Below are 26,732 nucleotides of genomic sequence, written 5' to 3'. Positions count from 1 at the left end.
TGTGGGCAGGCACATATTTTTCAGAACTGCCTTGCTTCTGAAGAATACAGTCTCGGCTCTGAAGAATACACCCTGCCTCTGAAGACGTGGGCTGTGGGCCTCAGAAACGTATGTCAAATAAAATGGCACAATTTTAAAGGTGTCATAAGACTCTTCCCTCCAGAGCTATCCTTCCTTTCAACAGAGTTTTGATAGGACTTTGTCTGGGGCTGTTTCTGGAGGAAACAGGGCACACCTTTGAAATATTATTTTTAGGGGTTACAACTTTAGACCATGGCTGGCTGGGAGCATCTGGGAGTTAGAATCCAAAAAGAATAAGAAACCAAAGAAGAAGATGAAAAAGGAAATTTTTTTCTGACTCTGGACAGAAAAGGGAAAAGTATTTTATAACATTTACTTCTGGAATCCACAAGATTCCCTGGAATATGTCCATTCTTTTTTTGTTGTACTATGGAACTTCAAGTCAAAACCAATTTATAGTGAGTCTAATAGGGTGGAATTTTGAGGAATGGTTTTACGAGTTTCACATTTAAAAAACAGTTTCCATGGCCAAAAAGGAATCCAAAGACAGTTCTCCTGAGTCCTACTCCTTGACTCTACCCACTGCACCACACTGCAGATCTACTCTTTTTAATGAGCACAAGTGTAATGACATCTGTGACAGCAGTGGTTCCCAACCTTGGGTCCCCAGATGTTCTTGGACTGCAACTCCCAGAAGCCTTCATTACCCACTGGGCTGGCAAGGACTTCTGGGAGTTGTGGCCCAAGAACATCTGGGGGCGCAAGGTTGGGAAGCACTGCTTTAGAGCCGCTATTCTCAATGGGGGTGGCTATATGACCCCCTACGGGACCCTGGCCAATTTGAAGAGGGCCACAGACTGGAAACAATTTTCCACACACCACCTTATAAGGTTTGTTCTGTGTCTTATACAATCCTGATTTGGCCTATATTTCTTTTATATTGTTTTTATGACCATGACCCCCCCCCAAAAAAAGTTGAGACGGGCTGCTTTAGAACAAGCAGGGGGCAGCCATACACTCCTGCCTACACACTTATGGAATCAAAGACCCTTGTGAGTGTCTATGGATCTATCCTGCTTGCCTGCCTCTCTTTGTGTATGTGAGAGAAAATGTTGTCTTTTCTTTCCCTCTGCCCTCTCCAGTCTATATCTTCCCCTTCCTTTTCTAGATTCTTAAATTCCCCGTCCTTACCGCAAAGCAGCAAACTCGCCTGAATGCTTCCACTCAACAAGGGTACATAAATTCGGCATTGTGCTGTTGAAAAAAGAAAACTCCCTTCCTTCTAAAACCTACTTCTCGGCTGATTTGGCGTCACCCGTATGGCCCGTTTTTCCTGTCTGTCTGGCATAAATGTGTGTGCCATGTGTTCCTCAAAAATGCCCCATGCTCAGTGGTGGGATTCAGCAGGCCAACAAACGGTTCTGCAGAACCAATAATACATTAGCTACTGGTTCTGTAGAACTGGTGCGAACCTGCTGAATCCCACCACTGGCCAGGAATGATCCACACTGCCCATTTTAGTGAGACGGCACATTAAAACGAAGAAGGGGGGGAAAGAAACAGCTGATCTATCAAGCATGCTAGAGCGGTTCGGTATTGTTCAACTCCCCAGACAAACTCTTTAGAGGATTACACCTCCTTCCTTGCTCTGCTCTTCATGAGGGCATTAATATTCTCTGAAAAGCATTCTCCTCCTCAGGAGCTCCGTTAAGACCGGGGGCCGCTTTGATGTTTGCCTCCGAAACAGAATGACGAGGGATAAGAGTTCAAAGTCTACGAAGAAACTCAATATACAAAGGATGTACCACATCTTAATAAGTAATGAGAATGCTTTCCTTTTATTGCTGTTGCAGAGGGAAAGAGGGACGAAAAAGTTGATTATCTTTATGAGATTAAGGTTCCGTGGTCCTTTGTTAATAAACAGCCAAAGTTGTTCACATTTTTTCCAATGTCTGCTGATCGTAAACACTATCAATAAACAATGGTTGCGCTTAAGATGGTCTTTTAACATCTTTTTGATCCGGGTGGCATTTGATTAATCTGTTGAACAAATTGTGTTATTAGCGGTTGTTTTGTCATGGTCTTGTGTGGTGAACAAACAAGGAGCAGCAAAAACATCATCATCATCATCATCATCATCATCATCATCATCATCATCGTGTGCCATCAATTTTGACTTATGGCAAACTTTTCCAGGGTTTTCCAGGTACATAACCCTCAGAAGTGGTTAACCCTCCCTTTGATCTGGAGGTGCCCTGGATTCGTGTCGCTGGCCCAAGGCTACACAGGCTGGCTTTTCTCCTGAAAGTCCCAGTGGGGTATTGAACTCCCAACCTCAGTCTGATATCTAAGCCACTGAGCCAGCAAAGCCATACAGCCTATCAAATTTGTTTACATCCCTATTTTAAGCAATTTGAAGATTTTTTAAAAAAATATATAAAATATTCTCAGTTAACGTTTTTTAAAAATTAACTTTTTCTCGCACTGGTTGAAAGGGATGTTTTGAACGTGGTTATAAAGAACATCCAAGCAGCTGGAGCCAGTGTCCCAGATAATTGGTCCTTCAAGGTAAAAAAAATGTGTAAATTGAATGAACACATTATTTCATTGTCAATGGAAAGATGGTGCCAGCCTTCCCAATCCTGAGACTGCTACACATGTTGACCTAGAACTTTCATCATCTTCAATGACCATACTGTTTGGAATGAGAGAGAGAGATGTCTTGGAACACATCTTGCACAGGGCCAGGTTGTGGGATGCTGATGCATGGTGTGTGTGTGTGTGTGTGTGTGTGTGCGTGCGTGCGTGCGTGTGTGCGTGTGTATGTATGTGTGTGTGTGTGTGTGTGTGTGTGCGGGCATTTATTTATTTATTTTACTAGCTACTAAAATACTTACACCTCACTTGGTAACCGGAGTCCACAGATTCCAGAAATTCCAGGATTCCATAAGATAAGTCCATGCCCTTTAAAGTGGTATTAAATAGCTACAGCTGTGTAGGGAAAATATATTCTTTATCACATCTTTGATTGATTTTTATTAATACTTAGCAAATGGTTTTGTCATACTTGTTGCTTGTTTATTATTGTGCCAGTCTAGAAATTATTTTTAATGGATGACATTTTCCCAGTTGCCTTTTTCATTGGCTGAAACTCAGCATCCATCCATCCATCCATCCATCCATCCATCCATCCATCCATCCATCCATCCGTCCATCCATCCATCCATCCATCCATCCATCCATCCATCCATCCATCCATCCATCCATCCATCCATCCATCCAACTCAGTGGTAAACACTACTCTGGGCAGTTTACATCCAAAATAAAAGGAACAAAACATAACATAAATCTTAAGTAATATACTCAACATTAAGTATAAATACTAGCATCCCATACAGACAGACAAGGTAGCCCACAGCTAAAATCTGAAAATCATTCAACAGGAGACATTATGGTGGTCAATCAATGAAACATTAAGAAAGGATGCCCTCAAAGGCTTCACTAAACAGTCTTGTTTTGAGCATCTTCTTAAATTAGCAGAGAGAATGGCCCATTGAATCAGTGGGGGGTTGGTAAGTCAACTCCTCTACAAGGTCTGTTGATTCAATGGGCCTACTCTAGTTACAACTTGAGTTCAGCCCCTGTACTACAAACCTCCTAAAGGCCATTAGACAATCAAAGACACACACACACATATATATAACTTTATTTATAACTTTATTTAATAACTTTATTTAATATTTTTACCCCACCTTTCTCCTTTAAAAAAAGACCCCAGGCTGCTTACATCATTAAAAGACAATGCTTAAAAGCCAAAAACAGTAAGTCTACAAATATTAAAAAGGATCAAACAAATAACACAATTAAAATGGTAAACAAACTCAACAAAATTTGAATACCAGCAGCCCTGCCATAGCTTCCTAGTTTGATTACTGGGCAAAAGTTCCAGCACAAAAATCTGTCTGGCAGCAAATGAGGATTTATTTACACGATTGGCTTATGCTGCTTTTGAAAAAAAAATGCAATGTCAACCTGAAACTGGCAGGGTCTGGAAAAAGCTTAATTATACTGTCATTTGTGCAACATGGCTTGATTTTACTTATTAATTTTATTTTTAAAAGTTTTCCTGGAGACATGACTTAGATTAAACAAACCACTCGTTCCTGGCAGCCTCTGAGAAACGCAACCCTTGTTAAAACTCAGGATTTAGCGCTAGGAAGCTGGCCATTGTTTTCATTAGTTTCACAGGGCTCATTGTTCTTATTCTGGAACTTTTATAGCTCCAGTCACCTGTGGCCAGAATCTAAGCTTTAGCAAGGTGCTAGAATAATTGCACTAAGTACCGTACTTTTTATTTGTCACTGACAAACAGTAAAGCTTAAATGGCATACATACTTATCAAATGATGCTGTTACAATGCTCATAGAAGAGAGAGAGAGAGAGAAAAGAGAACAGTCAGCTGTGTTCCATTTTGAAAATTCATCACAAATGCTCCCCTCTTCAACCAGCAGATGTTCAGCTTGGGAGAAGTGAGCCTAGGGCTTCAAATAGTCTAAAGCTCAAATATCCTCAAATGTGCCGAAAGTGGAAATCAGACCATTTCTATACCACGTTATTGATTCTGGGCTGGCAGTGATGTGGAAGCAGGGAACCATGATCCTCCACAACACCTCCAACTGAGAACCCAGGTTAGCATCAGTAGGTTTATTAGAACACATGGAATCTTATTGGCCACTTTCTGTCACCTGATCCTAGTTAAATTGGTAGCTGCAGTACTACCTCCTGACCACCTGCAGCACTGTTGCTGCTATGCACCAGAAACCCAGTTACTGCTTCTCTTAACAAGAATCAAGGATGGTGCAAGGCAGAAAGTACTTACTTCTTACTGTCCAAGGTCCCAATCCAAGCATTCCATAAAAGCAAGGGGGGAAAGAAACTATGAACTATGATTCAAACAACTCCAGTATGAGTGAGAACTAAGAACACAGCTCAACAACACATCTATACCTTTATTTACATACACCCTTGTTTTGTTCCCATGGAATTCAAAGCACCACCCACAGGATGGCCAGAAGTTCTATGTCCATCTAGGTAGGACTTCATCTTAGCTTCAGTAAGATGGCTCAAATTGTAGCCGGTATCCCACTGAGCTTCTACTCTTAAGCTGGAAAGGAAACAAACAAGTAGAAGAATGAAAAAACGTACAATTTCTCTTCCTCTTTCACCCCACATATGGGACCTGCTACATCAATGACTCCTTATTTCCCTCTGAGACTGTAGGCAAAGAAGAGGCACCGAAGTAATGGCTCATAAATAGTCGAGTCAACCAGAGCGAAACAATTCCCAATTAATAGTTACACAACGCAAGGCATCTGTCATTCTGGATGTCTAAGAGACAGGCAGGTTCATTTTGGATTTTAGATGCACATGCTCTGGTACAGAGATGGGTGCGAAACAGGAAAATGGTGATTTGTTTTGATTTGTGATTCACCATGTTGACAAATCATGAATTATGAATTTAATTTTTTTCCTGATGAATCGATTTATCAATTCATTTTTTAAACTTTAAACTCTATAAAATGGCCCTCCAAGCACTGAGAGACACTGAATTTGCAGGGAAGTGTCCTCTGATTCCCCTCTACAGGCCCTGCAAGATTAGTGACATTTGGATTTCGAATGTCTGAGATATGCAACCACAAGTAGGACCTCCCAGGAAGGTGTCCCCCCCCAAGAACCTAGAGACACAAAAATTACAGAGAAGCATCTACTGATGCTCCTCTACAATCCTGCCAAGCTTGGTAAAGATTGGGTTTCAGAGATCCAAGTTATTCACCCCCAAAGTGTGTCCCCCTCCAGGAAAGTGCCCTTCAGTAGCTGGCTTGGGGAAACCCAATCTTTCATCAGACTTGGAGAGATTGCAGAGGAGAGTCAAATGAATTGATGAATCAAAAATCACTAAAAATTTATTGATTCGTCTTCATTGGGGGCATTGATTTGTATGAACACGAATCAACAAATTAGCAATTTTTGAATCAACAAATTAGCAATTTTTGAATCAACAAATTAGCAATTTTTGAACAAGTTTGGTGATTCATTTCTTTAAATTTGTGCCCATCTCTACTCCTAAAATCTAAGCTTCTGCACCCAGGGCTGAATGTATCTGAGGTTGGCAGAGATACCCAATATATTCTCCCCATCTCTACTTTCACCTCAAGTCTGTTAGCTATAAACATGGAGGAAGCAAAATTTTATCAATCACATTCCCTGCTTCAGTAGTAACGTCAACACCCTCACATCCAGAATCAATGTTATGTCTCTAGGGAGGTGACATGAGACTACAAGATGCCTGAAAATGGGTTTTTGGTCACTTATTGGAAGTTCTTCAATGGATTTTTAACCTGTTGTTGGAAGTATTGGTAGATTGTGCAGGCTCTGGACCACTTCAGGACATGGTTCACAGGTCAGCCATTTAATGAAATATTAAAATTATCACCAGGTCTTAGGTTGTGCTAGTACTGTGTACTTACAGATAAGATTGCTGCTTGTAATGTGTTTTTTTCCAACTTCTGCAAAGACCATCTGTTACCAAAACTAAAGGGGGCTCAACAGCCCAACCACATCTTTCCTTTTTTCCCTCTTTCTGCTAAGAAATAGACGTTGAACCCACTTGAGTTTGGCTGGTGCTTTGGAAATATTTTATTATTATAAATTAGACCTCCGGGCACCAGCCCAAATATAACGAAAAACATAACTCGCTGGAGTTAAATTGGCTAATAAATATTACTTTGAGGAATGCCAAAATATTAGCCCTTTCCTGGCATCTTTTCTCTCTGAAGTAGAGCCTCTGGCATTCTTGTCCAACATCCTTAACCACCTCAATATCTACTACAGTTTGAAAATATGATTTTCTTGGACTACACCTCCCAGAATCCCCAGCTACCATGGACCAAGAGGGCTGGAAGGTTTTGGAGCTGTACCCTGAAGGAGAAACAATTGTTCAAAACTCAAGTATTTGCTCTAACATCATAGAATCATAGAATAATTCAGTTGAGAATGGCCTATAGGGCAATGGAATCCAAGTCAAATTATATCCGACAGTTTTCTAATTTTCTCCTGAATGCCTCCAGCGTTGGAGCACTCGCCACCCTCTGAGGTCATTGATTCCATTGTCATACTGCTCTAAGAGTTAAGAAAAATTTTCTGATGTTCAGACTAAATCTAGCTTGAGCCCATGATCACAAGTCCTGTACTCTGGGATGATTGAGAACAGATCCTGCCCCTCCTCTGTATGACAGCCTTTCAAATATTTGAAGAATGATATCCAAACTTCCCTCAGTCTTCTTTTCTCAAGGCTAAATATGCCCAACCCTTTCAGTCTTTCCTCATTGGGCTCGGTTCCCATTCCCCTGATCATCCTTGTTGCCCTCCTCTCAATTTGCTCCAGTTTGTTGGCATCCTTCTTAAAATGCAGTGTCCAAAACTGGACACAGTACTCTCGATAAGACTTAACCAGTGCCAAATATAGGGGGACTAGTACCTCATGGATCATTGGTCCTTACCTAGAAAAGTTCATGGCATTCCAGCTCTATGGAAATATTTTGGCAAGAGCCGCTTGCAGCTAATTGTCAATTTTGGTGACACCCAATATCTAACTTTTTCTGGACGAGGGTTTACGGTCCTGCAAATGCAATCTGTGAAGGCCAATTCTGGTGTTGCAGTACCACCCTTGGAACCGAGATGGTGGCAACCCATCTCATCCTTCACGTCCCGTTTTAGGCTGGAGACATGTCAGCCCCCCTGGGATCAGATTTGCTAGGCCTCTTCCTTTCCTGTCTCTCTTTTCTCCCTGCAAAAAGTCAGTGTTTATTTCATAGCCAAATGGGACATTGTATGCTCTTAGTGGAAGAGAAAGAAAATGATCGGGGGGAGGGAGGGGGAGTGCCATGATCAATGCAAGGCCCAATCGGAGCTTAACAGATAGGCAGGCTGTTGTTGCCAGTTTGATATCAAAGGTGTTTTATTTCTCATCTCTTTTCCATGTCACTGAAAGAATGCTTCCTCCGTGTGGATTAATTAAAGTGTAAACATTAAATATTGATTGATGCATTATCAGCATGGAGCAGTCGCCTCCACTCGGATTGATTTCCGGAGTGATTTATTGTCATATTTGTGGAGTCATTTCCCTGGATAACAAAGAGAATCTGGCTAGTATCGCTGTCGGTGTCTCACTTTCATAGATTCGTTGCCTTGGCTTTTCCCCCCTTCGCCTCCCTTCTTCTCCTTCTCAACAAGAAAAGATATTTCTTGAGAGGAAGGAGGTATTTTGCAGTGAATTCAGGTCTGGTGAGCCAGTCTGGACTGGAGCATGATACAGGCTCCAGCAAAACTATCAAAGAAAACAACTGATCTATCACCTTACCTGGAGGTAACCCCCACTGAATCCAATGAGACCTACCTCAGAGCAGACATGTACAAGCAAAACATGGAAGTCCCACCTGGACCCAGGATTGCACTCAGACATCATTGATCGTCATGCAACCAGAGGAACCTGCTTTAGGGAAGGGCTTTCTCAGTTTACTTATGAGGAACCCTGTCTCCAGAGGGGCCTTCCTTCCTTCCTTCCTTTTTTTCTTTCATTTGTTCATTCATTGATTTATTCATTTATTCGGTCAGTTGTTCATTCGGTCGTTTGGTCGTTCGGTTGTTTGTTTATTCATTAATTGATTTATTCATTTATTTGTTTATTTAAAATATTTCTATCTGTCTCCTTTAAAAGACCCTTCAAAAACTTCCTAACTGTTAGTGCAGTATGCCAGTGGAAATTGTTCAAGAAAAACTTAGATAATCACCTGGCAGATATGTTTTGATTGTACTCCTGCACTGAATAGGGGTTGGACTTGATGGCCTTGTAGACCCCTTCCAACTTCACTTTTCTATGATTTTATGATTTTATGATTCTATGACCCAGGGTGGCTCACATAAGTTTTTTAAAAATAGCATGTAAATGCTAAAAAGAGTAAGTATACAAATATTAACATGGAATTACAAAAATATTATATTAAAATGGTAAATAAAATTGACATTAAAACACATTTTATGATGAGTTGGCCAACATATTATCAAATCATATACATTTCACTGTTCAAATGCATGTCCTCACACCTTCCATCTGCTGCTGAAACAATTCCAAATACACATTTGCCGTCCAGAAAGCTTCAACAACAACAACAAAAAAACTGTGTACTAAGGACAGTAACAAACAAAAATGTATGGACCAGAGGAAATTTGCATACAACCATATTGTAGGCAAATTCAGGCAAAGTTTGGTAGGAAAAAAATGTGAATCTTGGGGACAGTTCAAAGCAGAAATGTCTAGATCAGGGAAAATTGTTTTCGAACTGAAAAACCATGTTCCTCTTGTTGTTGTCCTTTGAACGGGGATCTTTTTACTGCCGAGCCATCTGGAAATTGGATGGAATGCACACATTATTGATTAACTGTGAAACTGACACTGACCAGAAATATACTGATTTTTCTCCCTGCTCTGTAAGCATATTTTATTGGCACAGAGGGTTGGGGAGATGGAGAAGATTTACCTGTATTTTTCTACCTACAAGACTCTGTTTCCACCACGTCCCCTTGCCCAGCTTGTAAAATCTGAAGCTTTTTAGTGTCAAATTAGCCTTGAATGCCCAGCCGGCTCCACAGAGCCCATTCTGTGCAAGCGAGGTGTAATCCTTGAATCGCTGATTCCAAAGCGTGTGATCGGTATTTCCTTGGGAAAGATGCTTACCACCAAGTGGTGGATGGTTGTCCAGAAAGTGAGCTCCTGACCCCAGCAGTGACAAGAGAAATTTATTCATAAAATCACTTTGTTATACATTAACCAGCCTCTCTGTGTGTGTTACCTGCATTTGCCACAAATTTTCTTCTTCTTCTTGTAGACCTGGTTTAACATTGGGAAAATGAATGCTGGCCTAAACCCACAGGAATCAATCATAAGCAAAAAGCAGAAAGAAAGAAAAGATCTGTAATAAGAAACTGGTGTTCTGGCTTCAGCTAAGCAGTAAAACATTAACCTTAAACCAGCACAGCAACAACAACACAGCAAGCTGGGGGGGAAGAGGAGGGGGGAGAGTTGCAGGAGGCAATTCCACTTCTCTGCCAGATGGGGATTTTAATCGAGAGCTTCGCAGAGCAGAATCAAGAGACCTTTCTAAGAATAAAGCCGCAGGATTTCTGCAGAGCTGCAGAGTCTCAAAACATGTACAAATAGAGCCATTTAAGCATTCTGCTTCTGGACAACTGCTTGAAGCCTGTTACTCTGGAAATGAAGTTTTGGGAGGGGAAAAAAAAACCTGTAATAATGTTGATCCACTGGAACGAAACGGAGTCCCAAGCTGAAATGCATTTGTTCGAATCAATGAGTGCATGCATTTGTTTTATTGGTTTTGGAGTCCCCCTTTCTCCCAGCGGATGGACCCAAGGCATCTCACAAGATTAAAACAAGGAAAACCAAAAACACAGCAATTTATAGATTGTGATACATGCAGAACATGCGCCAGCTTTCAGATTCTTCAGAACTCCTCCTCGGGTGAGATGGTTAAAATAAAATGGGAAGAAGGTTCCTAAAATTGTTTCCGAGGTGCAATTGGCCCCATCACTCCTCGGCAGATGATCCGGCCATTTTTACCAGCCTCTGACAGCCTTGCCCCACATTAATTAATTAATTAAAATTAATTAATTTTATGTTCTGATTAATTCTGTTTTGTATCCATCCACTTCTCTCCGCCAGCCGCCTATTGTTCTTGTAATGTTATTTTGTTTTGAAAGTTATTATCATTGTGTCGGACACCTTATTAGTCTTTCCATTGGTGTTTTCAATTATTATATTACGTTATTTCATTTTGTTTTGTTTGTTGCCCACCATAGTGGCTCTGCCAAAGTTGGGCAGGATTAATTAATTAATTAATTACCACTATTGGGGAACACAAGTTTTGAAATGCATTGATAAAACTTGGGAACATGCGCACATTGGGTCAAAACAGCATGCACAAATACAGGCGCCAGGAATATATGCACAAATAGACAGACAAGTCATTCATGCAAATTTCAGCACACGAATTTTGAACTGAAGAAATAAGTGGGAAATGGAAATTAAGAGACTTGTCTCTCTCTAATGCTGCAGGCATGTATAATAACAATAGGCACAGTTTTCTCAGCGCCTCAGTGCCTCCGTGCAAAGCTGCATAGGCAGCATGGTCACTGGTCTCAATACGCAAAAAAAGTGGTCATAGGGAGAACAGTTACAAGGTCAATATTAATGTCAATATAATTCCAAATCCTGAAAAAATTGACCACTATCTGCAAGGGTGCAGATATTCCTCCTGGAATAGCAAAGAGATTAGGATCTACATTGTTGTTAGCACACGTGTGTGGATTTCAGCAGGTCCAAAAGTCGATCTCGGGCATCTCCAGGTAAATAAATGAATTAATAAATAAAATGCAGGAGACTGTTCTATCCAGTAGTTTTAACTGCTGGATAGCACAGGGTTTTAGGTCTCTAGCTGCAGAACCAGAGGTGGGGAGTTTGATTCCCCGCTGGGCCTCCTACATAAGGGCTAGACTTGATGATCCATAGAGTCCTTTATACCTCTGCAGTTCTAAGATGATGATGATGATGATGATTTTATGTTGCTATACTTGAGTGGTTCCCAAGGTAGCTTTTCCCCTCATCGTGATCTTCTCTAGAAGAAAAGTGAATGTCCATGCATGCTAAACCCACCTTAATGCTCTACCAACAACAATTTTCACCATTTTTCAGCAATTAATTAGCTAATCTTTAAGAGTGGGCAGAAGCAAACTAAAAGTCAGAACACCTCCCCATGTTCCTCCTTGAGTGAGGACTTTTAGTGGTATTTTGTTTGTTTGGTTGTTTTTTGGTTGTTTTTTGTGGTGCTGAAATTTTAAAAAACTTGTTTTTGCCCCGGAATCGGATCCAAATTTAAGGCTCATATGAACAATTCTCTTGTTTCTAATGGCCTCCTGCTTTCGTGTATTTTTATAACACTCTCCAAATGAATACCTTTCATTGAAAAATCACGATATTTTCCTTCCAAAAATGACTTTAGTTTTTCTTTTCTTTTTTTTCTCTCTCTCTTTTAACTGACAATTACAAGTCGCCTGAACGTCTTCGGTGTGTTATTTCCTGAAATTGTATGTAATTGGTTTTGAAAAGACTGGAACACAGTTTTGAAGTTAGCTAAAAGCATCCTTTTCTGATCACAGCTTACATCATGTTATTTTGTGCTTCCTGAAAATGGATTATCTTTGATAATAAATGCAAATTAGGAAGCAATAAATTACAAGCCAACCAATGTCTGATTATATAGAATATAATTAGCTCCAGACTCTTTTACATCGTATTTGTCTTAATAATCATCTCCTGTACAGTAAGAAAGAGCTTAAAGTTGCTGGTTCTTTCTTCTACTTTTCCCCTTTATGGTTATTATATGTCAACTTTTAATAAATAACATCCAGACCATAGCCTCAATGGGTAAAATGAAATCGGTTTTCTGAAAGAAAAGATTTGAAACAAAAGGAAATTTGAGATTCGCCCCCCCAAGTAACAAATCTTTGATCTTCTAAATTATTTCTAAAAGGCCTTCCTATGAGTGCGATGCAGGTCTATTATCTGTATTTGTGATTATTTTAGAAAATGTACATTCTACTAAGAATTTAGATGAAGTACAGACAGGGTTTGTATTCTAGGCTTGCAGTCAATTCAGGCTGAGCTGATTGTTAACTAGCACGAGTCGAGAAATATATGCACACAAGAGATGGTCACAAAGCACCAAACTGGAAGTTCATGGTGGTTAATTTTTTGTCCCTCCAGTGGCCACCCACTCATAGGCACCCAGAGGAAGCTGGGCAGGAAAACTAGGATTTTGCGTCTGTTCTGAAATTGATCATTTAATTGCTCTCCACACACGCGTTCTTCTTTCTTCTTCCTCAATCCGACGGCATCAGTTATAAAATATACTCATGACTAGAGTTTATTTATTTGGCTTTTATATGGCTTATCGAGATGGATCTGCTCTTGGCAGTTTACAGTCCAAAAAAGGCAATAAAATTAAAATCATCAATAAAAAGACTAAAACAAGCCAAAAAAAAAAAAAAAAACAGAGGAAAAATTAAGTAGTGGCAGGAGGGAAGGCCTGCCTAAAGAGCTCTTCAGTTTATTCTTAAAAATGGCCAGCAAGGGAGCCAGACGGATCTCAGGGGGAAGGATATTCCGAAGGCAAGGGGCCACCACCAAGAAGGCCCGGTTTCTAGCTTTTTCCTTCCAGGCCTCACTCAGAGTTAAGCCCCTCAGCTGCCCAGTCTGACTAGAACAAGTGACATGGGTAGAACTAGGTGGAAGTAGGCGCTCTGACAGGTATCGAGGTCCTAAACTGTTTAGGGCTTTATATGTAATCATTAGAACTTTGAAATCAATGCGGAATCTAACTGGTAACCATTGTAAGGTGGCCGGGGGAATCTCATCAGTGCAAGCATGTGAGGTTTATTGAAGGCAGATACCATAAAGGGCTGTGACTTCCTATTGCAAGGGGAAGTCCGTCTGGGCCCCAGAATGATAGTCAACCCTCACCTTAAAGATGAAAACAGAGGGAGGTCTCCATGCTTAAAGCTCATGCTTTTCCTTCGGATGTCGAAACTTCTTCTTCTCCTTTTGGTTTCTTGCTGACACTTCATCCAGACAGCGGACAGGGAAACAGAAGGTTCCAATGGGTCTAGAATTCAGCTTTTTCTCATGGTTGGGAGTCTGTGGTTCATTTCCCAAGTTAACCTTGTTTCTGTGAGGTTTCCGGGTGGATGAAGATGCTACATGTCCTTCCAGCAGAAGGTGGCTCGAGTCAGGCAGCTCTGAGAGTTATAGAGGAAAATGCCAGTATAATGGTTTAGTTTTCTCTAAAAGCTAAAGAAATAGAACAGTTTCCTATGGTTGGGGTACCTGGAGCATTTTCCCTCCAGCTCCACATTTCCTTCAAAACTCTGCGCCTGAGCCATCCGAATTGCATAGGAAATTTGTGTTTGCCTCCTGATGACCAGTCACAAAGGAAAACTAGCTAAGCTGCAACAACTTACATTTATGCTAGAATACACAGGCTTTTAGAAAGCTTCTGAACAGAGGGGGACTTGAGTCACATGACTGTCAAGTCAGACTTAAGTCACACTGGCGACTTGCCCCAGGCTCAGTTTGTTTTTTTAAATGACTGGGATTCGAATCACAACTCAAAACTTACCCACCTACTCCTTTCTTTTCCAGGGAAAAACTTGTTTTTTTAATAGAGACTCAGACTTGGGGTGTGAGACTCGGGACTTGGTGCCAAAGACTCGAACTCAGGACTTGGTATCAAGGACTCAAACTCGGAGTCACGTAGTCATTACAAAATACAAAGGCAAAAGTAGGCAATACCCTTATAGACCACTTTTAAAAAGTCATCGTACAGTTAACGAGCATTCGGAGATCAGCACCGTTCACTCTGTCACGCATGTGGCTATGTGAAGAACGTAAAGTTCGTGGCAAAATGGATTTTGCTTCACGCGAAGTGCTAGTTGTCCTGTCCGGTTTGGACCAATGCTCACACTGAACACTCTACCATGGAGGAGGACAGTGTTTCTAACTGACTAGAGTAAGTCTCTTACATGCCAACAGTAAGAGAACTGAATCTTTCTCCAGTTTTGACCGTGATACAACGTTCTCTGCGGCGCCCAAAAGCAACAGCGCAGGAGGTCCAAAGCAGGCCACTTAGCACACATCTTTCTCCGGCCACCTCTGAAAACCTGCTGCCTGAGCCAACTAACCCACCTGCTCTTCTTAATGTTAGGATTGTCCCTCCATTTCCCCCCCAAAAAATTAAAGAGAGAGAGAGAGAGAGGATTTGTAAATGTTCCTTTTTGACTGGATCATGCCAAGGGTTAAAACATAAGCAATAATATTAGCCGGCTCTTCACGAGAGAAACCTCTGTATTTGTATGCTGTTTCTTGCCTAAGGCTGTATACAAGATGTACAGAAATAGCAATAACATCCTACTAGACATGTAAATAGGATTATGAAGAGGATTTCAATGTCTCTCATGCCAGTTTCGCAACTGCTCTCGTCCCATTCTTGCACTCATTTCCCTTTTTTATGAAAACTAAAAGTGGCCTCAGATTTATACATTTTTTTTTAGAAAAACCACCATTATTACTCACCCAACCGCCTATACAGCTTTTCTGAGCTGTAAACAGGAAAGCATTTTTCCCCCTCATTTGAAAGTCGCTTTTGTAAATATTTTAGGAAATGCGGCCAAAATGGTTCAAGTTTACAGTGTTTTCACTCAAGCTGAGGCTGTGCCCCTACTTCTGAGGAAGCCCAAGTGAACACATTGTGTGATTTCAAAAGTGGGTGATTTCTTTGAGGTGAGAGTCTAAGAAAATTTTTTAACATCAGGATGAATTGAATTACAATACCCATCAATGATTGACAGCCCTTCCATCTGGTGAGGATGGGTGATGTAGGACAATAGGCTTGGGGGGTACGGGGCGACCCAAGGAAACTCTGTTGCTGGAACAGCTGTTAAAAGACAACAGCAATTAATTTTTTAAAAATGCAAACTTAATTTATGTATGGTGTTTTTCAGTATGTTCATCTTAGGACAGAGAAATCAAAGAGTGAATAGGTTTGTTAAAAGACAGACAACTTAGCCAGCTTGTCATGTCTGATTTTATAGGGAGAGATCTTGTTGAGCTACCCAGTCACCTTTAGACAAGCATGAAACAGGGAATGGTTGAAGAAATAACCCAATTGGGGAGCCCTGTTTCCCATATCAAAATAGAGGTATCTTCCTTTCTTGCTACTATTGTTCACTGCTACCCTTTCTGGTTTGGTTAAGCAGGCTTGTTCTTCAAGTAGATGGTGAGCAAAACAGAGGTTGTCGAGTTTTGCTTTTGATGCCACACCGTTTTGGGCACCTTGGACATCTCACGGTGGTCCCTCTGGAAGTGCTAAGAAGTTCTAGTTTCTCCCACTGCAGCTAGCCCTTCGAATGACCAAGCACAACTTGGTGATGAGTTCCTTTCCTAAATGCACCCTGCCATGTAAGGTCCACCAGCAGGTTTCAGAGGGCTGGCTGAAGGCCAATGGGAGTGGTCCCTTGACCCACACATCTGGGTGGGTGGGGGAATCTTAGGACAGATAATCTAGGAGAAGAAGGAAGATTAATTGGCCTTGCTCCAGTTGAGTGAAATGTGGCTCTCTAGAGCTATCTGTAGGTATGGGTCTATGTGCTGGAATTTCCCAAATTCTGCCTGGGGAATTCTTGGACAATTCTTGGAGGTGGGTTTCAAAAACCCCAAAGGACACATCCTTAGTGGACAGGTGATCCTTGTGTCCACTGAGTCTCTCATCCAGAGGCAGCTCGCTCTGGACAAGGAAGCTCAAGGTTTATGGTCTTCCTCCTTAGATTTAAATCAGATGGGACATATGTCCACATGGAGGACACCTTGAAAATCTGTTTATCTTCTGGTATAGGGAAGTCCTCCTGAAGAAGACACATAGAGAATGAGTAAACAACTATAATGATGATGCAAAAAGGGGTATCTAAGGGCATTTCCCTTCTCTCTCTTCTTCACCCCCCAAAAACTTTGGGGGAAGCACCATGAGATGTTACATAGATGAGGGACATCTACATTACCCTAACACTCCAGAGTAATTAGTCATAGCTGTGCTAATGTAATTTAATTGGCAAGGAACTGAAATATGGGATGGAAAGGATGCTAAAGAAAATAACCACTGAATTTTTGCCTCTGGGAATTACACATGGTGTCAGGAGCAGTGGCTCCTTGATGAAACGGTGTGTGGGTTGGCTTCATCTTGAGCCTGATCTTTGCGTATCCCAACAACACGAGAGGCCTTTTTAATTTACTTAAGGCAAAGATACGTGGAGGCACAACCCTTTGTGGTTACCGCAGATATATTGGAAGTGAATAATGAAAATCAGGGCGAGAAGGGGTCCCCCGTGGAGAAGAAATTCAGTTCTGCCATCCGAGTAGGAAATGTTTTATGTCTGAGTAATAATGCGGTTTATGGTTTTTCTTGTAATGCATTGTCCAAACTTTAATCTCAAATCATTTATCAAAGCTTCCCATTGTCCTGTACTAATGGATCTCTTTAGCAAAGCAGGGGAAAAGTCTGCACCTCGAGCGAAAGCAGCGAAAGTGCCATTTATCTTTCTGTTGCCCCTCGGGCAGATTGAAGAAAAGAAGAAGTATCTTACCAGGAATGGTGACCCTTTAAAGATCAAGAAGTATGAGTGAATCAGACCCAAATATATTTCATTCAGGGATCTATGGCAGCCCCCCCCCTTTCTTTTTTTTCATTTTGGTTTCTCTGAAATATATGAAAAGTTTTACCTGAGTGTTAGGAAGTGTCCTTATACTAAGGTGGATCCATTGTTCTGTCTATCTCAGTGCTTCCCAAGCTTGACTCCCCAGATGTTCCTAGACTACAACTCCCAGAAGCCTTCACCCTGAGCTGTGCTGATTAGGAATTTCTGGAAGTTGTAGTCCAAGAACATTTGGGGATCCAAGGTTGGGAACTGCTGCGTTAGCGTATTGAAAGCCTGGATGCTTTCCACATGGGGATTATGCAACTCTGTAGCACAGTGGTCCCCAACCTTGGGCCTCCAGATGTTCTTGGACTACAACTCCCAGAAGCCTTCACCACCACCTCTGCTGGCCAGGACTTCTGGGAGTTGAAGTCCAAGAACATCTGGAGACCCAAGGTTGGGGACCACTGCTGTAGCAGGTCTGGCATTAAAGGTCAGCATGGTTTGGCACCTGCCAAGGTCATCTGTCCTATCCCTGAACTCACTTTCATGTGCTGTCAGGACCTACATCTCCCCTTCATTAGTGAAGCCAACATCTTCTTCCATCTCCCAGCCTGTCCCAGACAAAAGCAATGTTATGAGGACAAAGCAATAGATGCTGCTGTCTTCCAGTATGAAGAAGAGGATGATGAAGAACTCTATGAGGACCTGCAAGAGAGACAGCAGCTGTTGGTGAAGATGCTCATGAAAAGGTAGATTCTTTGAAGGAGATATCTCCTTCAGATATCTCTGAAGCAGATATCAAGATATTTCCCCAATGATGTAATCTGCTCGACCTACCAGATCATCGCAGGTCAGGCTTCTCTGGGTAGGCATCCTGAGAGAAGCCCAAAGGTCATCTACTAGAGGTAGGGTCTTCTCAATGGTGGCACCAAAACTATCTAACCAGTGACTGCAGAAGCTATGCCTGGCCCCCTCCATGCATTCTTTTAGGAGACAGTTGGAAACACCTTTTTTTTCAATCTGATCCCAACTGAGAATTTCTCCTCCTGCTATTTGTGTTATATTTTAGTGTTTTGTCATGAAGTTTTGTTTTAATCCTTTGTAAACCACTCAGAGCAGTGCTTCGGCACTAACAGGGTGGTATATAAATTGAAGTAATAAATAAATAATAAATAAATAAGCAATGATCCTCCAAAATCTGGATCAGCACCGCTCTGCAGAGTACCTATTGGCTAGTTTCTGTGCCATTGTTGACAACATGCATGAAACCTTTCCGTCTGTCTGTGACTATACTAATTGGTGGTACCCTGGAACAGATCCAACTATCCCTCAAGGAGTTTCCAGTCTAATGTAACACAACAATGAATATATGCATGAAATTTGTAAGATTTCATGGATGGTGGAGAAGAGGGATGAAGACCAAACATTTATCAGAACAAAGCATTGTACAGAAACAAATAGAACAACATGATCATCCTCTGCCAATGGGAAAAAAACTGAATTTTTTAAAAAATAATCCAGATTTGAGACAAAAGAATCATTCTGGATGTAGGTCATAGATTTTTCTCTTTAGCTTTCCTTGAGTTAGGCAACGGAAAACCTCACAAGTAATTTTTACCTGCCGGGATTTGCATATACATATGATATCTGTTATACTAATTACATCTATTTTCACAGGTATAGACAGACGTGCCCTGGAGTTGTGGCACCTATTAACTGATCAGGCAAGCCTGCGTGCAGCTGTGTTTTGATCAGTGGGAAAGGCTTCCTGGCATCCGAGAACTAAAATCACCTTGCGGGAGATGACAAGCGCATCTTAGCAGATCACAAGCGAAAATCAAGGGTTTCAGCCGCGAAGGAAGCTAAGCAACAACCACAAAGAATTAAAAAGGAAAATAGCCTCTACTCGCAATGACGGTGTGAACTCAAGCATGGGCATAGTGAAATATTTTGCATGTCTGCTCAGAAGGAAGCCCTGCTGAGTTATATCATGCAATGTTTTGAGGCGGGAATTCAAGACTGGGGTGTCTATTAGTAGTTAGCTACTCCTGGGAACTGCTAGGCTACAAAGTCTTCCAGCCCTGCCTTTCCCCAGGTAAGCATAATTTAGGGGAATGACTGACAGTGAGACTCTTAAAATAGAGAATTCTGGGGTTTGGGGTCAAAACAAAATGCATATTTTTGAGCATCTCAGCAGTTCTTCCCATTGATCCTGCTGGTATTCTGGCCAACTTTCATAAAGCTTACTAATGTTCTTGTTTTCATGCTTCCAAATCTCACACTGCAATGTCAACCAGTTGTAGGTTGACCTTACGCCGTTCCACCTCTAAGCTACCCATTGGATGTTGGCTAGGAAGCATTATCAAAGCTTTACCAGTTTGACTGGGATTTTATCTAATCAACAGCTGTCTTCCTGAGTTTCTGGTTACTTGCTTCTGTCTTCCTCACACAATGCATTACCAATGTAGACAACTAGGTTGGTCTACACCTACAAAACAGCACTTTATTCTACTCTGAACACACCCAATCTCACCTGGTTTTAGAAGTGAAACAGGATCTAGGGTTGCCAGGTCTTATGATCCCAGTTCAAGTCTAAAGGGATTGATACCCTTCTGTTTCTTCAGGTGAGGAGAAAAGAAAGATCAAGATGAATAGTGCTAGAGGCATTGGCTGAAATCCTGTGGCTCAGTTACACAAACAGTGTACCTTCTTGATGTACGTTGGTGTAAGTTAAGAAAACTCCATAGACATTGTCCATTGCATACTGAGTTGCGTAACTCAGCATGCAATAGACAACATCTACCAGGATTTCTTAATTGATGGCAAATTGGATTTAAAAGTGGTGCCATTTGCATAACACCACAACAGGATTTCAGTCAATGTGTAACTAATTCACATGTGAAGGGTATCTTTAAAGCCTAGATATCCACCCCCACCTGCTTCCAGATGTTGCCAAAGCTTGCTGGCTTGTGTAGAGGTGTTTGTATGGGTATTGCATATCTTCCACCAATGAAAGCTCATGATGCCAGTTTTGCAGGAGCAGAGAATGCCAAATGTTTTCATCACAGTTTTCAAGGAGCTCTCCAAGGTGCTGATGCTATTTGGGATCAGGATTCAGCACTTTGGACTAAAACCCACTGCGAATCCGCCACCTCTACAAAATTCATCACCAGCCTTCCCTGTGTCTTACCCTTGCCTACACCATGTCTGTGACATCTCAGGGATCAAACTCCTTTGATCTTGTTTCTCATCCTGAAATGGGATCTTTGTTGCTCCTTCAAGACCTCACCATCCCCAAATTATTCCAAGAGGAATAACTTGGGTGGGGGGGATCACGTATTTGTTAACTCCTTAGAATGAACCCAGGTCATATTTCCTCAGCATCCTCTTTTCTTCATTTTATTGCTGACTCAGCTGCCATTTCCACACTGCCTTCAGGAAGGCAATGATGTCCCCTATTTTAGAGGCTGTTGTTGTGCATTTTGTCTTACTTGGTAGCCTCTGTTTCCTTGCCTCTGCTTGGTTATAAACGCTGATGGTATCGTAAAGACTTCAATCCAAAAGAGGAAGGGAAGGCAAACAACCTGATTAATTGATTCGAGCAATGCATCGTCATTTTAAAAAAATTGTCACATGAAAGAGTTCCTGATTTCATTTCTTTCTTCCTTTTCCTTCTTCGGTTTATTTTGGTTGTGAGGAAATGTTCTGGGGTTTGTTTCCCTGTCTGTTAAAATCTTTGTCAAAGGAGGGAAAGAGAAACAACCTGAAATATGCATTATTTTATGATTGGCATCATTTTCCTGTAATGCTGCAGCTAGATTGTGTCAGGGGGGCAAGAAGAGAAAGGCGAGGTGTCATGAAAGGTGGAGAGAGAGCGAAAAACCCAAAGGAAAAAAAGAGAAAAAGTTTCCCACAAGGGCAAGAGAGCACCAGAATTGGAGCAATATACCTTTTATAGACAGAACATGACCAACACATTGAAATGTAGCTTGACAGCAGCTATCAGCATGATTTACAGCTGTCCCCAGTGCAGAATATCAGAAATATCCATGCACCAACACATCTCTGTCTGAATAATGGGGATATGTGGCCTGCCTGTCATCTCTCCTGACACAACATTTCTTCCCCAATTGCCACCAACATATTTCTTTCATTCCTCTTTTCTCCTCCCATCCCCCAACTTGCAGTCCAATCTCTTTCTCTTCTCTCTCTCTCTCTCTCTCTATCTCTCTCAATCTCTCTCTCGTTTCCCTCTTTTGCTTCAGGCAGCTACAAGAAGTGGTCGATCAACAGGGTGTCTTGAGTGGAGACGCCTGCAGCCCTTTCATTTCTCAAGACGGACAGCAGCGCAGGCCATCAATAGCACTGAGGGGGCTGTCTCTGGCAGAAATTAAGACTCTTCCTTCTACATGGATGTCTGGTGGTGCCCGATAAATATCTCCCAGTCCCACCTCTGATAGCAGCAAATAAACCAGCTGGCGTGCGACTCCCACTGCCTTCCTCAACTTTTTCCCTGGAGATAGATATATATATATATATAAATGATCATCAAACAATCAGTGTGACCTCTTATGGTTCAAATCCACTTCTTCAGGCCATGCACCAATATCTTGTAGACAGCACAGAAAAATTGGAAATGAATGTTCCAAAAATTCATGGCAGAATTTCTGACACCGTCATCTGTTTTGACAGCATTCACACTGCATTTTAAGTATAACTTTGTAAGAAAAGGCTACTTTTTTAAAAAAAAGAGTGTGTTGCAGGAAGCTACACTGTCTGTAACCTTAAATTACATCTAAACTCTCTGGATTCATAATGGCACTTACCTTGCAGGGTTGTTGTTAGGGGATGCAAGACCACTATTATCTCTCAGTAATCTGAGGAAATTAGCAAAGATGGTAGCTTCATTTGCCTGTTTCAGCAAAAGCAAAAAAAGAAAAAAAGAAAAAAGAAAAAAGAAAAAAAGAAAAGGTATTCCAAACCTTTAAAATATTGATTTCAGAGTGAATGATTTCACTCTGAACTACTATGTCATTTGATGGAGGGAGGGACAGATGGATGTAGGAAGGAAGGAAGGAAGGAAGGAAGGAAGGAAGGAAGGAAGGAAGGAAGGAAGGAAGGGAGGGAGGGAGGGAGGAAGGAAGGAAGGAAGGAAGGAAGGAAGGAAGGAAGGAAGGAAGGAAGGAAGGAAGGAAGGAAGGAAGGAAGGAAGGAAGGAAGGAAGGAAGGAAGGGTGGATGGACGGATGGACGGATGGACGGACGGACGGACGGACGGACGGACGGACGGACGGACGGACGGACGGACGGACGGACGGACGGACGGACGGACGGATGGATGGATGGATGGATGGATGGATGGATGGATGTTCTGTCTTTTTTCCAAGAAAACTAAAAGTAACAATTAAAAGTTGTGGTGATTATAGAACAAAGGAAAAGCTAATTGCCTTGGAGAGAGAGAGAACAAAGGAGTCAACAGTGGATGTCCGAGCCAGAGGAGCCTCCCGGCAATGCCCTGAGGGCTCTTTTTATTGACTTAGCATGGTTATATAGTATGTTATGAGAGAAACAAATAGGATACTAGTTACCTAATTGTAACTAGGATTGGCTAAAATAACCCTTTGATCTTATGCTCTACTGTACCTCTAAGCGAAAGGACAGAAGAAGGGTTTACCCTGCTTCCTGCCAGGAGTGTATGCATGTCACTGGAATGCAGCTACAACCTTTAGGAAGAAGTTTCCCACAAAAAGTGACTTGCTTCACACACACCAGATTTGGGAATACCCCCATGAGAGCTCTTTTTGATGGTGAAATGATTTCCCCTTTTTCATTACAAACTGGGCATGATTTATATTTTGCAAAGGAACTGAAGTTTTGCTAATGTCGTCAGATATGTTGATCAATGCCTCCTGGATTATGTGTAAAATAAATTTTCCAACCTAAGGAACAGTAGGATCATGTCCTGGAGGAAGTGACTATTTTAAGGAGAAAAAGCAACAAGCCTATGCGATTCTGGTGTTTTTTTTTTAAGGCATATGGCAATAATAAATAGTTCTTAAAAGAAGGGGCATCTGGCAGGCTCAGATTTATAGAAATCTACTAATACTTCAACCAGATCATATCCAAGCAAACAGAGGTAATCTCTTCACATATATGTTGCATTAAATTTCTTGAGACGAGAATTGACCAAAATAGTTCATGAGTCTGTAAATGATTCAAAGCTACAGAAATGTATTGGATTGCATATTTTTTTCAACACCAAACCACCAGCAATTAATTTGAATTATTGCTCTAAGTCGAAATAAGCACAGCCTTCGGCAACTTTTCAAGTTTAAATAGATGTTCCATAAGGCACACGTCCGAGGCACCCACGTTTTGAGATTACGAAAGCACAAGGATCCCAACCATTTTATAGACCAAAAATAGCTCCCAAAACTTTAGCATCAAACTGAAGAAAGAAAGAAAGAAAGATGATCAGGATGGTGGTTTTGGATGGGAGAAATGTATTTATAAATCACATACGGTTTTATCTTTAATAGCTGTGGCTCAACAGAAACCTGTAGTATTTGCATTGCTGTCACTAAGTGATCAAAGACAGAACCAGATGCTTCTCTTATTAAAATCATACTCATGTGTCGTCAAGTTGATTTTAATTTGTGGCAACACTTCTCAGGTTTTCTAGGGATTAAATGATCAGAAATGGTTTACCATTCTCTCCTTCGAGGGTCGTCCTGGACTGTGAAGCTTGCCAAAGGCTATACAAACTGACTCTTCTACTGAGAGGCAGAGCGGGGAATCAAACTCTTGACCTCTAGGTACCCCAACTCACTGAACTATCTAGACCAGCAGCGAATTTTATTAATAATAGGCAAAATTGAATGATTAGCCCTAACTAAGGATGAAGTGAATATCTGCACATTTTCTTGTCCTCAACCCAAAAAAAGGTCCCTCGGTCAGGCATCCTGTTGTAAAAATGGTCAATTACAGGTATTTTTCACTTCTGTCTAAGAATGCACAGACGGTAACAATATTAACTTTTTAAAAAATCAAATATTGTCCAAAAAACCTTATATTATGATCAGAATATAATGTTTCCTGCACATCATTCATGGTTTACTTTGCAATTTTTGGGGGGCAAAAAAATACAAGATCTTGCCTATTGTTGAGAAACATTTTGGATTTCCCCCCCTTACCATAGAGAAGGAAGGAAGTACAGGGGCTTGACACTTCTCAGCCCTGCCTCCTCCAGTGGACACCCACTCAGGAGGAAATGGGAAGAGAAACGTGGGGCACCACCTTGGAATGAGTGCTTGCTGGAGAAGGTCAACTGGGAAGCACTAAACGCCTGTTCGCCCAAAGAACGAATTGACACAAACTGCATTTTGAATTGTAAACACAAGAGGATTACCTCACATTCATAAACTGAAGGTTCTTTGAAGGACGGAAAGGTTCTTACATCTAAACATGGGACCACTAGCATTCGAAACAAATGACACATTTCAGAAAAGATGACTTTCTCACTTGGCTGTACATGGAGAACCCATCTCCTCAAAATGGCGCCATCTTAAGTGGGAAACAAATGAACCCAAACAAACTCGTTTGGGCTCCATTGTTCCAGTGTGGATTGATGTGGGACAGTTCTAGCCAACGAGTGCCTCAAATGCCTGGGTCTCAACTGGAACAGCCTGTCTTCCAGTCTTCCCTCAACCATGCAGTTGGCTGAGAAGATATTTTCACTTAAGAAAATAGTAGAAAATTGTCATATTCAGCCGAAAGAATTCCACTTCAGCTTCTCAGAAGGATGAGTTAAAAGCAATTGCATCCCAAGGTATGACACGTAAAGTGTTGGTCGTGTTTTGTTGAACGTGTGGGAGTGTTTTCAAATACACCACTTTCTCTTTTCTCCCAGCGTATTTATACACTCCGGCATCTGAAAAGGGAATATTTGCTGATATCTGGAATGCACAGCATGTCGTGCTGCTAAATTGCCACCTTAAAGTCTTCTCCCCACCCTCCCTTTACCTCTACAGAAAATGCATATTCCGTCAAAGTGACAGACACATGCAAAGAGAAACGTCGATCAGCAGTGAAGGTTTTCCTCGGGAAGTTTGTAAAGAGTAAGGCACTTAAAATGACTTCTTTGCTGGGTGGCGCCAGGAAGAGGAGCCAGAATTTTCAGCCCTGCCAATATCATCCACCCCTTTGACAGATGAGTAGAAATCGTGTCACTTCAACACTGAAGGGCACGCATTGGTGAGAGGTGATGAAGGGAAGGAGAAGAGGTGGAGAAAAGTCCCACAATGTTGTCATCTCATGGGGTAATAAAAAAAAGATCTACACAAGGGATACAGAAAAGCAGAAGAGCTCTTAAATTCTGTTCTTTTGGACTATCACTCTCAATAAATAATGATGTGCCATCAAATCAATTCTGACCTATGGGGATCCTTTCCAGAGTTTTCAAGGTAGAGAACACTCAGAAGTGGTTGATCATTCCCTTCTTCTGGGGGAGCCCTGGGACTGTCCAGCTCACCTAAGGCTACACAGGTTTGTTCTCCTCACCAGAGACACAGTGGGGAATTGGACGCCCAACTACTGGCTCTGCAGCCAGATGCCTAAACCACCGAGCTAAGATCCCCTTAAGTGGCATTGCCAATGGCCATGCTGATTGGGGAGAATACATGGAGTTGTTCTCCCTAAAAGGTATGTGGTGGTTCTGTGGGTTAAACCGCAGAAGCCTCTGTGCTGCAAGATCAGAAGACTAGACATTGTAAGATCGAATCCACGCAACAGAGTGAGCTCCCATTGCTTGTCCCAGCTCCTGCCAACCGAGCCATTTGAAAGCATGTAAACAATGCAAGTAGATAAATAGGTACCGCCATGGTGGGAAGGTCATGGCGTTCCGTGTATAGTTGTGCTGACCATGGAAACTGTCTTCAGACAAACGCTGGCTCTACGGCTTGGAGATGGGGATGAGCACCATGCCCTATAGTCAGACACAACTGGACTCAATGTCAAGGGGAACCTTTACCTTTACCTAAAAGGCAGCTTTTCTGCACTGTAACTACAAACCTCTGTCATGTTCTTCTGTGTGGGTCTGTGTAAAGGTAAACCTCATGGAACCTAATGTGTCTGTAGCATTGCAAGATCAATTCGTCTGAGTTGCCAGTTGATTAGAAAAATCCTGCTGTGCTCTGTTGTTCAGCTTGCTTGATCAGCTGCCACTTGCTTAGGTCATCAATTTGAAATAACGTCCGGCTCTGAAAGGCACAGATGTGAGCGTAGGGTCAGAAAGGAATGCGACGGCAACCTCATTAAGAGAGGATGCTCTCAAAGGCT

At 41.7% G+C, this 26,732-nt stretch overlaps 1 long non-coding RNA gene across 1 annotated transcript; it reads right to left on the bottom strand.

Moving 5' to 3' along the window:
* Window positions 1-1,743: 1,743 nt before the first annotated feature.
* Window positions 1,744-26,144, bottom strand: LOC140702156 (uncharacterized). The gene is made up of 5 exons (XR_013538604.1): window positions 17,940-26,144; window positions 15,539-15,641; window positions 9,930-13,947; window positions 2,919-5,185; window positions 1,744-2,061 (listed from the first exon to the last, which is right to left on the bottom strand). It is a non-coding gene; the product is annotated as an uncharacterized LOC140702156 (long non-coding RNA).
* Between the last annotated feature and the right edge of the window lie 588 nt (window positions 26,145-26,732).

This window comes from Pogona vitticeps, chromosome 10, assembly GCF_051106095.1.
Source record: "Pogona vitticeps strain Pit_001003342236 chromosome 10, PviZW2.1, whole genome shotgun sequence".
Classification (NCBI taxonomy): Eukaryota; Metazoa; Chordata; class Lepidosauria; order Squamata; family Agamidae; genus Pogona; species Pogona vitticeps.
The sequence above is the reverse complement of the archived record's forward strand: the minus strand, read 5'-3'. Positions and strand labels throughout refer to the sequence as shown.